Below are 16,012 nucleotides of genomic sequence, written 5' to 3' on the forward strand. Positions count from 1 at the left end.
CTCTATATAACCTACATTGTCCCATATAACCCTCCAAGTCTAAGGTTGGGAGGAGAAATACATTCTCAAAATACCCTTATTTATTAAGAAATTTCCCCCAAAACATGGGTAAGAGGAAAAAGTAAAATCTTATTGCACATCAACATCACCAAACACATATCTAGCCAACAAAGTTTCATGTCATCTAGAAGTCATGACAAGCTTTGTCTTTGATGAAAATGGCTGACAGAGGGACAGACAGTCACAGGGACAGACTGACAGAGAGATAGACAGACACAGGTACAGCCTGACAGAGGGACAGACACAGGGACAGACTGACAGAGGGACAGAGAGACACAGGTACATGCTGACAGAGGGACAGACAGACACAGGTACAGACTGACAGCAGGACAGACACAGGGACAGACTGAGAGGAGAGATAGACTGACAGAGGGAGAGACGGACAGAGGGACAGGATGACAAACACGGTCTTTGACAATATCCTTGTGTTTTGCTGATGTGCAGGAATAATTCAATACGTCAAGCGGTTTAGCAGGTGACGTTATGAAAAGCTTAATTCTCAATATTCCATATCTTCAACAAAGTTTCAAGAAATTTCCCTAAAAGATTGGCTAATGGAAGAAAAATAAATTGGATTGTACATCTGCATTAACCCCATATCTGGTCTTCAGAATTTCAATAAAATCCTTCAGCTACTAAGGGAGGAGAGGCAATGACAAATTTTATTCTTAAAAGACAAACTTGTGGGAGTGGGAGAAGTGATAATGAATGTTGCTAGTCATATATACCCCTGTTTATGACAAAAAGAGTGCATATACTTACTCAAGGGCTGATGTCAGATATGTGAAATGTCACCCCTGCTTTTCTGAGAATGCATACAATTTTCATCTGGTCTTTTGATTCAAAAATGCTGTTGAATGGAGCATCAAAATACAATTTTACAAGGTATTTTGATAATTTTAACAGCTTTTGTAGTTTGTATTTGCAGATTTTCCCTATGAAATATTACATTAGTCCAAATTTGACCTATGAAAAATTGCACTTAGTCAAACTTTGTCCAATGAATTAATGCAACACAGTGGAACCTGTCTTAAAATGCCACCCCTTCTGCCAAAACATAATGGTCTCTCATGGCAGGTGGTCTCATAACAGGTCATAACACTATATAATCAATAAATGAAGAACCTGGTCTCTCAAGACAGGTGGTCTTTCATAGCATTGGTCTCTCAAGACAGGTTTTACTGTAGTCAAAATTTCCCCTATGAAATATTGTAATAGTCAAAATTTCCCTATGAAATACTGCAATAGTCAAAATTTGACTAGACTTCACAAAAGTCATTGAAACCTGATTGGTTTTCATGTTTATGTATTTTAGAAATCACATTAGATAACCATGCACATTTTTCTATAGCAGGTAATTTTGACAATGTCGAAGAATGGAATGGGTCTGTAAGACAACAAGAATTATTTGCAAACTTTCTTCCATCCTAGGTTCAAAATGTAGACTACAAAGGCATCAATAGATCCAATCACTGCTCTTTCTATAGATAAATGAATACAGTGTGCCATATTACATTCCATGAACCAATGCAAAATAATGTATTCAAAGGTTTTAAGTTTTACCATTTGGAAAATGGGTAAAGAAATCTTTGATGTCTTGAGTACTGTACTAAAGACAAACCTGTCTTAAGAATCACCTTTACTCAGTGGTCACCTGTTTACAATGGCCATTCTAATTTCCCCTCAGCAAATTTCCTATATAAATGTTCTGTATTTAAAGGCTGCCTGGCATCCATGGTCTGCAGCCAGGTGATTACTAACCAAACGATGGTTTCTCCATGTTAAGCAGCCACTAGAACATATCTACATTTACTGTTCAGTCGATGCAAACTGAATTATTGCTTAATGATGAAGGCATTAGATAAAGGAACATTATGTGAATCAATGTGTAAACATTTATGATCTCACTTGTACTCAATGTACTCCAGTCACAATGACAGTGTAACTCAAAGGCGTCATTATATTAAATTTGAAAGTGAGGTACATTTTATTATTAGGTGAAAGCAATTCATTTGTTGAATGGTGGGAAAAGTAGTTCTGTTATCACAGCAGAAATGAAAATTACCTTTTTGTACCAGTGTGACAGGTATAATTAGATATCTTAATCTATTTGCCTGTCACTGTCTCTGAAGAATAAAGTTCGTATTTGAGAAGAGATATGAGTTATGTCCCTTTTCATTTTGATCAGGGATCATTCAACACTAAAAACTATGGTTGATGGGTCACAACAACAATTTTCTGTTCACTGCAAGTTCTTCAGATAAGATGACTGTCTTTGACTCCTGAATAATTTAGATATTGTTTTTATATTGTAAACAAACTAATGATCAGTGTGCATTGTAAAGTCAATGATCAGTGTGTATTGTAAACTAATGATCAGTGTGTATTGTAAAGTCAATGATCAGTGTGTATTGTAAAGTCAATGATCAGTGTGTATTGTAAACTAATGATCAGTGTGTATTGTAAAGTCAATGATCAGTGTGTATTGTAAAGTCAATGATCAGTGTGTATTGTAAAGTCAATGATCAGTGTGTATTGTAAACTAATGATCAGTGTGTATTGTAAAGTCAATGATCAGTGTGTATTGTAAAGTCAATGATCAGTGTGTATTGTAAAGTCAATGATCATTTCTTATACAGAATGGATTAAAGTGAGCAGGATACAGTGATCTTGAGTGGAACATAAATTTAGGAGAGAATATATATGCATAGTTATTATTTTGTTGTACTGTGCACATAAAACATCCTTGATAATAATAATAATAATAATAATAATAATAATAATATTCACTGCATGGTATTTGTTCAGAAACCAAATTTAAAAGGTGAACCTGTGTACAGTGATCACCTGTGTGCAACTGCCAGTTTTGCCTTTTCCCATGAGTGGTCACTGGTGACAGGTTTGATACAGAAGGCTGACAAATGAACTCATTTAAGGTCTTGTCAAGTAGCATACAGAATTATGTCAACTGTCAAGCAGCATACAGAATTACGTCAACTGTCAAGTAGCATACCGAATCATGTTGAAATCCCAAAATAATTGAGGGTATTACTGTGCAAAATCAAATGCTGGATAGATGGATGGATTGATTGACAGATAGACAAAACCAATTTAATGTTTGCCTTTTTTATGAAAAGTGGTGGACAATGAATGGAGTATCTATATTAAAATCATGTGACTTTGTATATTGCAGAACAGTAAAAAATGTTTTATCAATGACTAAAATCCACATTCTCTAAAAACACAACATAATTACTGTAAAGAAACAATATGTACAGTTTAATACTTGTTGCATCTGTCCATTTTATGATGTTATGCTTTGTATTATGCAGTTGTTGTTATGGTTGGTATTATGCAGCATTTGAACCTGTCTCTATGGATTTCCTACATACACTCCTGATGAAGAGTGCACCAAAGTCATGTGAACTTGATCCAATTCCAACATCACTGCTGCTTGAGTGCTTAGATCCAGTATTGCCTTCACTAACTGATGTTATTAATACCTCTCTCTCATCCAGGGAATTCCCATCATTTTTCAAAACTGCCATTGTAAAGCCTCTGCTAAAGAAACCAACACTAGACCATAACGATTTAAAGAACTACCGCCCAGTTTCTAATCTCCCATTCATTTCAAAAATCTTAAAAAAGGTTGTTCTATCCCAGCTTGTATCTCATCTAAATTCAAACAGTCTTTTTAGTAATGTACAATCTGCATATCGCCCTTGCTACAGTACTCAAACTACTCTTCTAAAAGTAGCTAATGACATTCTCTATGCGTTGGATAGCGGAAAGATTACAGTCCTCACCCTCCTTGATTTGTCTGCAGCATTTGACACAATAGACCATGATATATTACTTCACCGTATCCAGTATATATTTGGCATTCATGATACAGCCTTACTGTGGTTCAAGTCCTACTTGGTCAACAGGACACAAATTGTGTCTGCAAATGGAATACACTCCAGCCCAGTTGATCTATGTTGTGGTGTTCCACATGGGTCTGTTCTTGGACCTGTTCTCTTCATTCTGCACACTCTTTCGCTCTCAAGTGTCATAGATCATCATCCAGTGTCTCACCAATTGTACGCTGATGACACCCAAATATACAAATCTAGCCACCCAACTGAAGTTGATGCTACCATCCAAGGTGTAGAGAGGTGCATTTCTGATGTGAAACCATGGATGACATGTAACAAGCTGCAGATGAATGATGATAAAACTGAGGCCATTCTGATCACAACATAAAGACTTTCTCATTCACATCCTTTACCTCAAACAATAAATATCAGCAACACCAACATTAAATTCACACAATCAGTATGAAACCTAGGTGTTACTCTGGACAGTACTCTCACATTGCACCAACATGTCATGAACATATGCAAGGCTGTATATCTTGAGCTGAGACACATCAGCTCAATTCGCAAATATCTTTCAGCTGATGCCACTAAAACACTTGTTTCCTACCTTAAATATTCTCAGCATGTTTTTTAATGTTTTCTAATTTCATGGTGTTTGTTTTTGTAATCATATCATTATAAGTTTTTTTATCTTATAGGTGTTGTCTAAAGTTGTAAAGCGCTTAGAGCTTCTAAAGATTAGGCACTATACAAAGTCCTCATTATTATTATTATTATTATTATGCAATTTTTTTGGTATTATGCAATGTTATGTTTGGTATTGTGCAATTTTATGTTTGGTATTATGTAATGTTATGTTTTGTATTATGAAATGATGTTATACTTGGTACATGTATTATGAAATGATACTATACTTGGTATTATGCAATGATTTTATGTTTGGCATTATACATTGATGTTATGTTTTGTATTATGCAATGACATTATGTTTGGCATTATACATTGATTATTATCTTTGGTATTATGTAACATTATGTTTGGTATTATGAAATGATGTTATGACTGGTATTGTGCAATGTTATGTTTGGCATTATGCAGTAATGTTATCTTTGGTATTATACAATGATGTTATGTTTGGTATTATACAATGATGTTATGTTTGGTATTATGCAATGATGACTTGACATGAAGTATGTTTTTATTTTTAACGCTTCAGACCATAATCTTTTCTGGATTCATATCATACTGGATTAATATCATATTGGATTCATATCATACTGGATATTCTGGAATGAAAACAAAATAATCCCAGGAGAAAAAATATAGATGTTAGTGAACAGTTTGCACCATCATAAGGTAAAAGTGGAATTCAAGAATTCCACCCAAGAGATGAATGTCGTACACTTCAATGTTAATGAGAGGAGGTAACTAAAATTCCTGACTAGCAGGATATGAGATCAAATGATTTTATGTGTTTGGAAGGTGCTGATCTCTATTAGAAGAAATTGAGATAAAACGATTTTATGTGTTTGGACGGTGTTGATCTCTATTAGAAGGATTTGAGATCAAATGATTGTATGTGTTTGCATGGTGCTGATCTCTATTAGAAGGATTTGAGATCAAATGATTTTATATGTTTGGACAGTGCTTATCACTATTATATGAGATGAAATGATTTTATGTGTTTGGACGGTGCTGATCTCTATTAGAAGGATTTATGTCCACAAGAATAAGAGTAGGATGGTTACGTGTGATGTATACCCCACTTGTGTTCTTCTAATGTCTTCTTTCAAGAAAACACAGCACTGCACAGTTCACATGTGAACCTTTCTTTCATCCAGAACATGTTTTGGAGTGACATCTCTGTAACATGGACTTCTACAAGATCCCTTCTTACATTTGTTGTAGGTTTCAATTCCATGGCTGGAGCTGACATGGCCATTATAATTGCCAATTTCTTGAAAAGTTTTGTAACAAACTTTACATTTGTAGTGTGCATAACCTTCTTCATGGACTGACTTTGTATGCATATTTATTCTTTTTGTTGATGTATATTTTTTTCCATTTTCATCACAGATACATCAATCTATGTGGTTCACTTGGTGTTTTTACAAGTCATTCTCTGAATCGATCTCTCCACATCGAATCCATCTCATGACACATCTGTTGCAATGAGTTTCATTTTGTAATTCCACCTGTATGGACATTCACTGTAACTGTATCAGTGAGTGGCTCTGGATCATGATGATATTAGTGTTTAATTCTGCAACTGCATCTTTGAAATAGCTGGTTGCTTGACTTTGGGCTCAACTTCAGCCATGGTAGTGCTGGTGTAAATTGGCTCTCTCTTTTGTTGTTCTATCACAAGCTCCTTTTCTTGAAATGGTTGTAAAGATGTCTTTTGATCAGATTCAATTCCAATTCAGACATTACTGGGCATTTTTCTGGAATTTAAAATTTTTAGTGGAAATATAAAATTCATATTTAATTTTAAAAACAATTTTCAGGTTCAGTGATTTTTAAAGAATAGTACATACTCGCTTACAAGTCAGGTACATCTGCTCTCAACATAATGTGCTGTCAGCTCAAGGTCTATGAAGTTTGTTAGGACTGTCAACAGAACATATAACAATGCTACTAAGGCCCTGATATACTGATGCATTATGAAGCAACAGATCAGGGTTTGTGTTGGTTGCAGTTGGACTTGACTTCTAAGCAAGTATATAGAGTACGTACCCATTTGATGATGTTTACATTTGCTTTACCCATAATTCCTTAGTTATCTTCAGAAGTCACTGTAACCTATAGTGTTCCAATGTGTATGGTGCAGTGGTCAAATTTAGGAGATTTGAACAATAATGGGATACATACAGGCAATATAAAGCAGGTAATTAAGAAAAAATTAATGTTTTTTTTGTTCATTATAAAGATGTAGTCTAATCTATATTACAAATGACCATTCCAACCTGTATAGTCTTTTCCTCCTTTTACATTTAAATATTTATTTCTATATTTATAAAAATGTGAAAATGAATCTCTATATTGCTGAAATAAAATTTTCAAAAATTTTAATAAAACATTGTGATAATTTACATTTTGTCCTTGCAATTTGTACCTGGACACAGAATTACAATGTTTTTGGTGCATGTCCTATATATATATATATATATATATATATATATATATATATATATATATATATATATATATATATATATATATATATATATATAGAGGGCTTCAAACTACAACTGTTGCAAAATAATGTTAATTCTTAATAAAATAATGTTAATTCTTATATAAAAATTATGCTAATCCTTATTAAAAACTTAAACCATGCTAATCCTTATAAAAAGTTTAAACCATGCTAATCCTTATTAAAATTTAAACCATGCTAATTCTCATTAAAAAATTTAACATGCTAATCCTTATTAAAATTTAAAACCATGCTAATCCTTATAAAATTTAAAACCATGCTAATCCTAAGAAAAATAATGTTAATCCTTAGGAAAATACAAAATCATGCTAATTCCTAGCAAAAATCATGGTCTGAACTAAACTAAATATACCAGTTCATGACTAAATATTGTTATCTTTAAATGGGTAAATTTGAATATTCATACTGTCATAAATTACTAGTGAGCATGTCATTACAAAAAAACATTTGCTTAAATCAGAACTGGAATACCTGGCAAAAACTGTGAGCAGCTTTACTTTCTTCTTTTGTGAGCATAAGTAACAAAAACTACAATTAATATATGATATTCCTAATTAATAAGTGATCTTTGATAGAAAAAAATATGATGCAAAATTATAGGCCTATTTTACTGCATTTTTGCTAAATTTGAAAGCTTCTAAAGTTTCACACTCATAAAGTAATACTAAATTTATAAAAAAAATACTTACCACAATCTTTGATTCTTTCAAGAATCTTCTAAATGAGAAAATCTGTACACATATCATGGAAAATCAGAATCTGCTAGGAGTGAAATGGAAAATCTGTACTTCCTTGTTCTACCTGTTCACTCTATTATTTTAAAAATAAACTTCCTTAAATGCCTTTTTAATAAAAAATAATAGTATTAATAATGATGAAAAAGACAAAGCCAAACCCTGCCTACTGAAAGGTAGTATTAATAATGATGAAAAAGACAAAGTCAAACCCTGCCTACTGAAAGGTAGTATTAATAATGATGAAAAAGGCAAAGCCAAACCCTGCCTACTGAAAGGTAGTATTAATAATGATGAAAAAGGCAAAGCCAAACCCTGCCTACTGAAAGGACAAGTATAAGTTCAAAATATGAGGTTTGTAATGGCAGCCTCAAGGGCTTATGGGTAAAGTTGTAAGATTGTTCCTGTTCTGGTTATGCTATTGTTTACAGCTGCAATGTCATCAGCCTTTTTAATTGCATACTAGAAAGAAAAAAACCTTGCATGAAAAACAATGGCACTTTTGAACTGCCATCAAACCCATGGTTGTTATTGTCATAATAACATGATGTCACATTGTCTAAATGATGTGTCATTGCTAAGGGCAACAAAAGCAATAGGTTCGTGTCCTTGAAACTAAAAGATTTCTTCAATTTTTGCATTACAAAGTAGCAGAAACAACATAAATTAAAAATGCAAGTTTTTCATTCATTGTTAAAACTTCACTGATTGCATAGTTTTGAATCCTGTCATTTTATAAGAACATGGATTGCTTTGCATATTGAGCCAGATATTTCTCTATCAAAAACTTACCAGTCAGGGAAATGTCACTGTCTATGATTACCAAGTCTTTTTTATAGTGTCATTGATATCTGATTCATAAAGGAAAGAGATAAGGATGTTCCAAATGGGATAGTTTATGCAATTTGGTATTAAATTATATCAACCTGTCAGCTCACTGCAATAGCAGGCATTGATTGTCATTGATCCACATAGGGTTTGGACATCAAGGAAAATTCTACAACCATAAGGGAAAATCTTCACTGTATCAAGGAAAATCACTTTCCTGGCAGTAACAGTTTGTTTGAGATGCTTATTTGATATATGATGTTACAAGTTAAATACAGGTAAAATCCATTATAATGCAATGCTCGGTGTTCAAAGAATAACATCACAATATAAGCAGGATCGTGATAACAAATGTTTCGAAAAACTTCCCCATAGAAGATGTGCACTGAAATTTCAATGTCATCCATTTTTACTACCCTCTTGATCATATATTATTTATATATTGTTTTGTTTGCCAGGTTTCATCAGATATCAAATATACTTCAGTTTTGAATTGTATACATGCCAATATGATGGAAATGATGCATGGGGAAGTTAAGTCAATATTAAACGCAGTGCTGGGATTAAAAATGTGCTAGGGATATGAATAATTGGCTTTTCTAAAAGCATGTATTTGGGATGTTAAACAGGGAGGTCACCTTAAATTAAAAAATGGGAGCCATGCTGCCATTGTGTTATAAGCAGAACTGCTTTATAATGAATTGTGTTATAATGGGTTTTACCTGTACCTGGTGTGGAATGTTCATTCTGCAAACAGGATGTAACCATTTGTAATTATTATCAGGTTAGTATTATTGAAGAAATTTATTTCTTCAAACAACGTGACTCAGTCAAAAGAAGGTCTTCTCTCTGGTCTCCAAAGGTATGTCAAGCAGCTTTCAACTCATGAAAAATATACATGCTGGAGTAGTGATTCCAATATGCTGACCAGGAAAACTTATTCCTACAAATCCAGCCAATTGACTGTGTGACTCAGAAGCTGCTAAATGACATAGGAAGGTAGTCTGTTCTGCTGCTGCTACAGGTCTCACCAGGTCAAACTAAGCCCTTTGGGATGATAGGTCCCACCAGGTCAAACTAAACCCTTTGGGATGATAGGTCCCACCAGGTCAAACTAAACCCTTTGGGATGATAGGTTCCACCAGGTCAAGCTAAGCCTTTTGGGATGATAGGTCCCAGCAGGTCAAACTAAGCCCTTTGGGATGATAGGTCCCACCAGGTCAAACTAAACCCTTTAGGATGATAGGTTCCACCAGGTCAAGCTAAGACCTTTGGGATGATAGGTTCCACCAGGTCAAACTAAGCCTTTTGGGATGATAGGTCCCAGCAGGTCAAACTAAGCCCTTTGGGATGATAGGTCCCACCAGGTCAAACTAAACCCTTTGGGATGATAGGTTCCACCAGGTCAAGCTAAGACCTTTGGGATGATAGGTTCCACCAGGTCAAGCTAAGCCCTTTGGGATGATAGGTCCCACCAGGTCAAACTAAACCCTTTGGGATGATAGGTCCCACCAGGTCAAACTAAGCCTTTTGGGATGATAGGTCCCAGCAGGTCAAACTAAGCCTTTTGGGATGATAGGTCCCACCAGGTCAAACTAAACCCTTTGGGATGATAGGTCCCACCAGGTCAAACTAAGCCTTTTGGGATGATAGGTCCCACCAGGTCAAACTAAGCCTTTTGTGATGATAGGTCCCAGCAGGTCAAACTAAACCCTTTGGGATGATAGGTCCCACCAGGTCAAACTAAACCCTTTGGGATGATAGGTCCCACCAGGTCAAACTAAACCCTTTGAGATGATAGGTCCCACCAGGTCAAACTAAACATTTGGGATGACAGATCTTGGAGGTAAAAGCTAGGGAAAGTCATCTCTGCCATCCCAATTCATTATAAGGGAACAGCTGCACTAAAATTGTATGTTCAAAGTGACTGTCCTACCTCATGGTCCAAAATGAGCAATAACTTCATCCAATCTTGTGACAGTTATCAATATATCAAGTCCATAACCACAAATAACTTATTTGCCCACGAACAGTAGCCTATTCTAAGCAATGAAAGCTTGGACCATCAAGAGTGAAATTAAACCATCATGACAGAAATGCAGACAATTTGTATTGTCTGACAAGCATATTGCTAATTGAGTTATAACACTTGTGGCTAGAGCAACTAGGAAGCAAGTTTTATGAGAGATGAGCTAACAATGATCTAGATAGTGGTTCAAAAGGGGTTTTATCCATCCATGCCAGATCCCATGGTCAATACCTTTTGGGCTACAAAGCCAAGGCTTTATGTCATGACAGGTCAAAGTTTGCTAGAACTTGGTCTGAAATGTTTTTGTTTTGTCCTATAGGCTCCCTTCCATGATTCCAAAACATGTCTGAGATTGTGGAATGGTAATCTTTATAGTGATGGGTGGTAACTTCTTGACATTGTAAAGCCACAAGAGAAAGTTAGCTAAATGAGGTAATGATGTCTTCCTGCTGGCACAACTGTGAAACAAGCAAATTTTTCATGGTTTAAATGATTTGAAAAGAAACTGTTTTGTCTATCAATTGATATAAAATAGTATTTTTACATTATAAGTATTATCAGCCAAAATTTTATGTTTTTATTATGTATTTAGCAAATAACCTATGGGGCTGAGAGAAACGGAAACAATACTATTATTATTATTATTATTATTATTATTATTATTAACAATAATAACATCTTTATTTTAAGCCTCAGATTCATCCCTCATTGTGCCTTAGTTGACGCATAAGGGTTCTATTAGACAGTGACACAGATAATGGTCTGGAGCCCTCCATTTGATGGTGTTCAATATCAGGCAAAAATTCTTTCATCTCTTCCTTGATGTCTCTTGATGACCTCTCTTTCATACCTATCTGGATTGCACTGTAGGGCAATGCACCCAGCAACATTCTGTACATCAGTACTTGCCATATTCTTTTCTTCCCAATCTGGACAACAGATGTTCATTCTGTCCTTTCATGCAAATCTTCAATATCGATCCTGTTTGGCCAATAATCTTTTTCAGGCACTTGTATTGAAAGATTTCAAGTATATGCAATCCTTGATGTTAGCTTCCAGTGTTTTGACCCATACAGCTGCACTCCAAGGACACTGCTTCAGTAAATCCTCAGCTTTGTCTCGAGTCAAAATCATTTGGACTTACATAGGTATTTCAGTTTTGATTGCTTTGCTTATTCTGTGTGTTGCTTCTCTCTCTGTGTCTCTGTCTGTGGACACTTTGCTTCTCTCTCAGCTCTTTCTCTCTCTGTGGACACTTTGCTTCTCTCTCTTGGTCTCTGTTGACACTTTGCTTCTCTCTCTCGGTCTCTGTCTGTTGACATTTTGCTTCTCTCTTTCGGTTTCTATTTGTGGACGCTTTGCTTCCTCTACCTCCTCAAATGTTTCATTTTTCACAGCAACAAGATCATAGGTTTTGTGGTTGACCTACTAAGGGGAGGCAATTCCCTGATAGAAAGGGAAGCAGCTTATAATAATGCTAATAAGAATTGACTAAGAATGACAATGTTGGGTATTTCTATTTATATACAACAGATCAGGAATCTAAATACATCCAAAGATTTAAATTGCAAGGAGAAAAAAGAATCATCAAATATTCAAAATGGACTGCTGGTGATCACAGTTCCGGCTGTTAGTATAAACAAGAAAGAGAAAGAGTGAATCCAATTTACCTCAGATACAATGTATCAATGAACAATCTCTTTTACATAAACAGTGCATTGTTATCCATTCTGAATAACACTATTTTATCCTGCAATAGATATTTAACAGAACACAAGTGACTCAAAATTAACAAATATCATTATTTTCAGGTATTATCTAAGACTGATAGGCCACAATAATCCTTGTGCACACTGCATGTTTTAAATTTACCCACCACCATGAAAGCAACATCACAAAAGGACAACCACAACAACCAAACTTTGACAGAATTTTTCTGACTCATCTCATTACTGTATATTCAATTTTCATTTTTATGTCATATTTTCTGAATACCAACAGGTTTTGTTTGGCTACATCACATTTCATCATTCACTCCATTCATGTACACAATTCTAAATGAATAAAGTAAATTGTACTGTTGTGCACTGAAGCTAAAACAGAAGAGTAGGGAACAAAACAGTCAGGTGTCTATCTTTTGGATTACATGTGGGAGGGGGAGTTGATATACTGCTCTTTGCTCTATTTCTTTCTATTACTGTTTAGCATCAAGACAAAAGTTTCAAAATTGCAAATCTAGGAGGACAAAAAATTGTTATAACATAACTATATACTAATGCATAATGTGTATCTTTTATTACATGACATTTGATCTTCATTAACATAGTTTTGTTTACAGGTGAATGAGAATCACCCCATGCATGCATGAGCTCCCAAAGGTATAAAGTAATACAGAGTATGTATTACTGAATGGTGCTTATTTCATTGATACAAAGAACTGCATGTGGCATGTTCAATAAAGCATGGAAATAATATTTTGTGTCCATTGTGTTATTCCTATAACAGAAAGATTAATATGCTTGTATTGAAGTATGTAATAAAAAAGATACTGACCGAATATTACAATACAACAAATCCACAATATTCTGTACCACATGACTTTGGGCCCAATATTTTTCAATATGCTGCACAACATGACCCTGGACCCAATAGTTTTCAATATTCTGCACCAAATGACCTTGGGCCCAATATTTTTCAATATGATGCACCACATGACCCTGGACCAATATTTTTCAATATTCTGTTCATAACCTTATATTAAGTGGATAAGAATGAGGTCAACAACAACACATTTGATAGACAGCATAACAATCCATAATCATTTTCCTAAATTCCTCATGACCTGGTGAATAACTGCATGTGTTTAACAATGGCATGCAAATAAATTTTCAAACCAATTCAAGATTAATAACACCGATAGTCTATTTCAAAGTTGCAACAGCTTCAATGATCATTGTACATACTTTGTAAACATCATTTCTGCAGTTTTGTGTTACAGAACTGCCAGTCAAATCCAAACAGCAGATGTAGAACTACAATCTCAATTTTAAAACATAAAAAATGTACATGACTTTTTACATATTTAAGAAAAGACAAATATAAATGCATTTAATTATGATCTAATTCAATGGATGAAAAGAGGAACCTGTTCAATTTGACAAACACATTTCAACCTAAAATATAAATATATTAACCTCCCATACTGTTTCATTACTTTTGTACTGTATATACATAATGCACTGAGTTGAAGCATGTTCATTTTAAATTTTCTGTTTTTTCTGTCAATATACAAATATAGATTATTTTCAATGCTCTGTGTGTGTGTGTGTGTGTGTGTGTGGATGCATACATATGTGTGTGTATGTATGTGTGTGTGTGTGTACAACTATGTACATATATTTTAAATGTCAATATGCATATAATAGAGGGCCAAATGGAGGATTAGTTCCCTGCAACTAATTGTGTCACCCTCTTTAAATAAAGTCATTATTATTATTATCATTATTATTATTATTATTATTATTATTATTATTATTATTATTATTATTGTATTAATATTATTACAAAGCATGCAACAAGAAACCCTAAAACAAATGACACCTAAGTATGGTTATAACCACTCCTGCTTTATTAGTTGCTGAAAATTTTCCAATGGCAAGTCCATTCTTTAAAACAAGTCTATAATTTCTTAAAACAATTACAAAGTATGCCAAATTTTTATTTAAGAAAGCACCATGTGGGCTTGGGATATAGAAAAGGTCTTGTACCTCCTCCTGTATATCATAAGAGGTGATTCAAGGAGGCAGACTTTGTACACTGGGATACATTTCATGATGATATTACGGCTGAGAAATTCCTGAACTTTTTAAAAAAGAGTACAGTTTATACAGAAAATCTTATTTTGTATTTTAAAGATTTTACCCATTCACTGACTATTGAATACCTTTTTGGGGATACCTGAACTTATTCAGCACTAAATAGTGTGGAATGTGCTCATGTGCCTATACAAACATGCATACATCTCATCCTCATCATAACTTGGTAGTATGGAGTTCATAGCTACCAAATGCATCATGTGCCAGACTGGAGTATAGTGAGAACAGTGTTATGTAACAAACTATGATATAATGAGAACAGTGTTATGTACCAAACCGTGTTATAATGAGAACAGTGTTATGTACCAAAATGTATAATAGTGAGAAGAGTGTTATCTACCAAACAATGGTATAATGAGAACAGCGTTATTTAATGAACAGCAGAATAATGAGAACAATGTTATTAATTAAACCATGGTATAGCTAGAGCTATGTGTGTGCCAAACCAAAGCATACAGAAATAATCAAATTTGTCAAATGTGGTTTTCACAAGGAAATAAAGATACAATGCTAAGTTTTAGATTGTCTTCTTTGAACCAGTCTTGTCATACACTTGATAAACCAATTCAGATACAATAGTTTTATTATGTTAATAGTAGTACCACATTATACTTGTAATCAGATGATAATAAAACAGGTTATAACAAGGCTGAGTTTTATATTTATTTTAAAAGTTGTTGCATGGTGATAAGCAGCTTCCCCATGGCTTATCAATAGAAAAATAACATGCAGTAGCCAAAATATGAGCTTTTTTTTAATTTACCCATATCTCCATGAATAAATGTAATTAACTGTAGCATCGCTTCCTGATGATAATGGATACAGTATTACATACATGTCAATCTCCCACTAATAAATATAACCATAAACCATCACACCATTTTTCCTTGATTATGTATAATGCACATCCATCAGCAAACAACCTAGACCCAGATCTAATGCTGTATAATGTGTTAGCTGGTGTAGGTCTCTGTTGTTCATTTATTCATGATTTTAGGTGAACAGCATAATCCTAGAACATCAACATCTTTTTCTTGCAGACAGGTTTTTTTTATTTTTTATTATGGCACAGAAACACAAGTAGGTTATTTAGTGCTGAGGTAACTGAAGTAAAGTAATTGTTGCCCAAGAACACACCAACATAGCCTACACTTACTGACCGGGTGGTAGGATTCTAACCCATACACTTCTGATTGTAAGTTTGGTATGCTAACCAATGTGCCACTGATGTGCCATCTTAACTCATTCAGCCCCAATCCCGCCTGTAGGCGTGATGAGGCTGTACCATATTTCCAAGCTCTGCAGCATCAAGGTCATTTGAGATACACCAAAGTGTGTGGTATTACAAAAAAAGCAGACAGATATAGCTCTACAATGATACCAAATAATCTGGAAGTTTTGCACAACAA

At 34.4% G+C, this 16,012-nt stretch overlaps 1 protein-coding gene across 1 annotated transcript in view; it reads right to left on the reverse strand.

Annotated features, from left to right (window-relative positions):
• Positions 1–16,012, reverse strand: part of LOC149801736 (uncharacterized) — a 97,045-nt gene that overhangs the window by 33,610 nt on the left and 47,423 nt on the right. The gene's annotated exons all lie outside the window — the stretch shown is intronic.

Source organism: Sinohyriopsis cumingii, chromosome 4 (assembly GCF_028554795.1).
Source record: "Sinohyriopsis cumingii isolate HCF-2022 chromosome 4, ASM2855479v2, whole genome shotgun sequence".
Lineage (NCBI taxonomy): Eukaryota > Metazoa > Mollusca > Bivalvia > Unionida > Unionidae > Sinohyriopsis > Sinohyriopsis cumingii.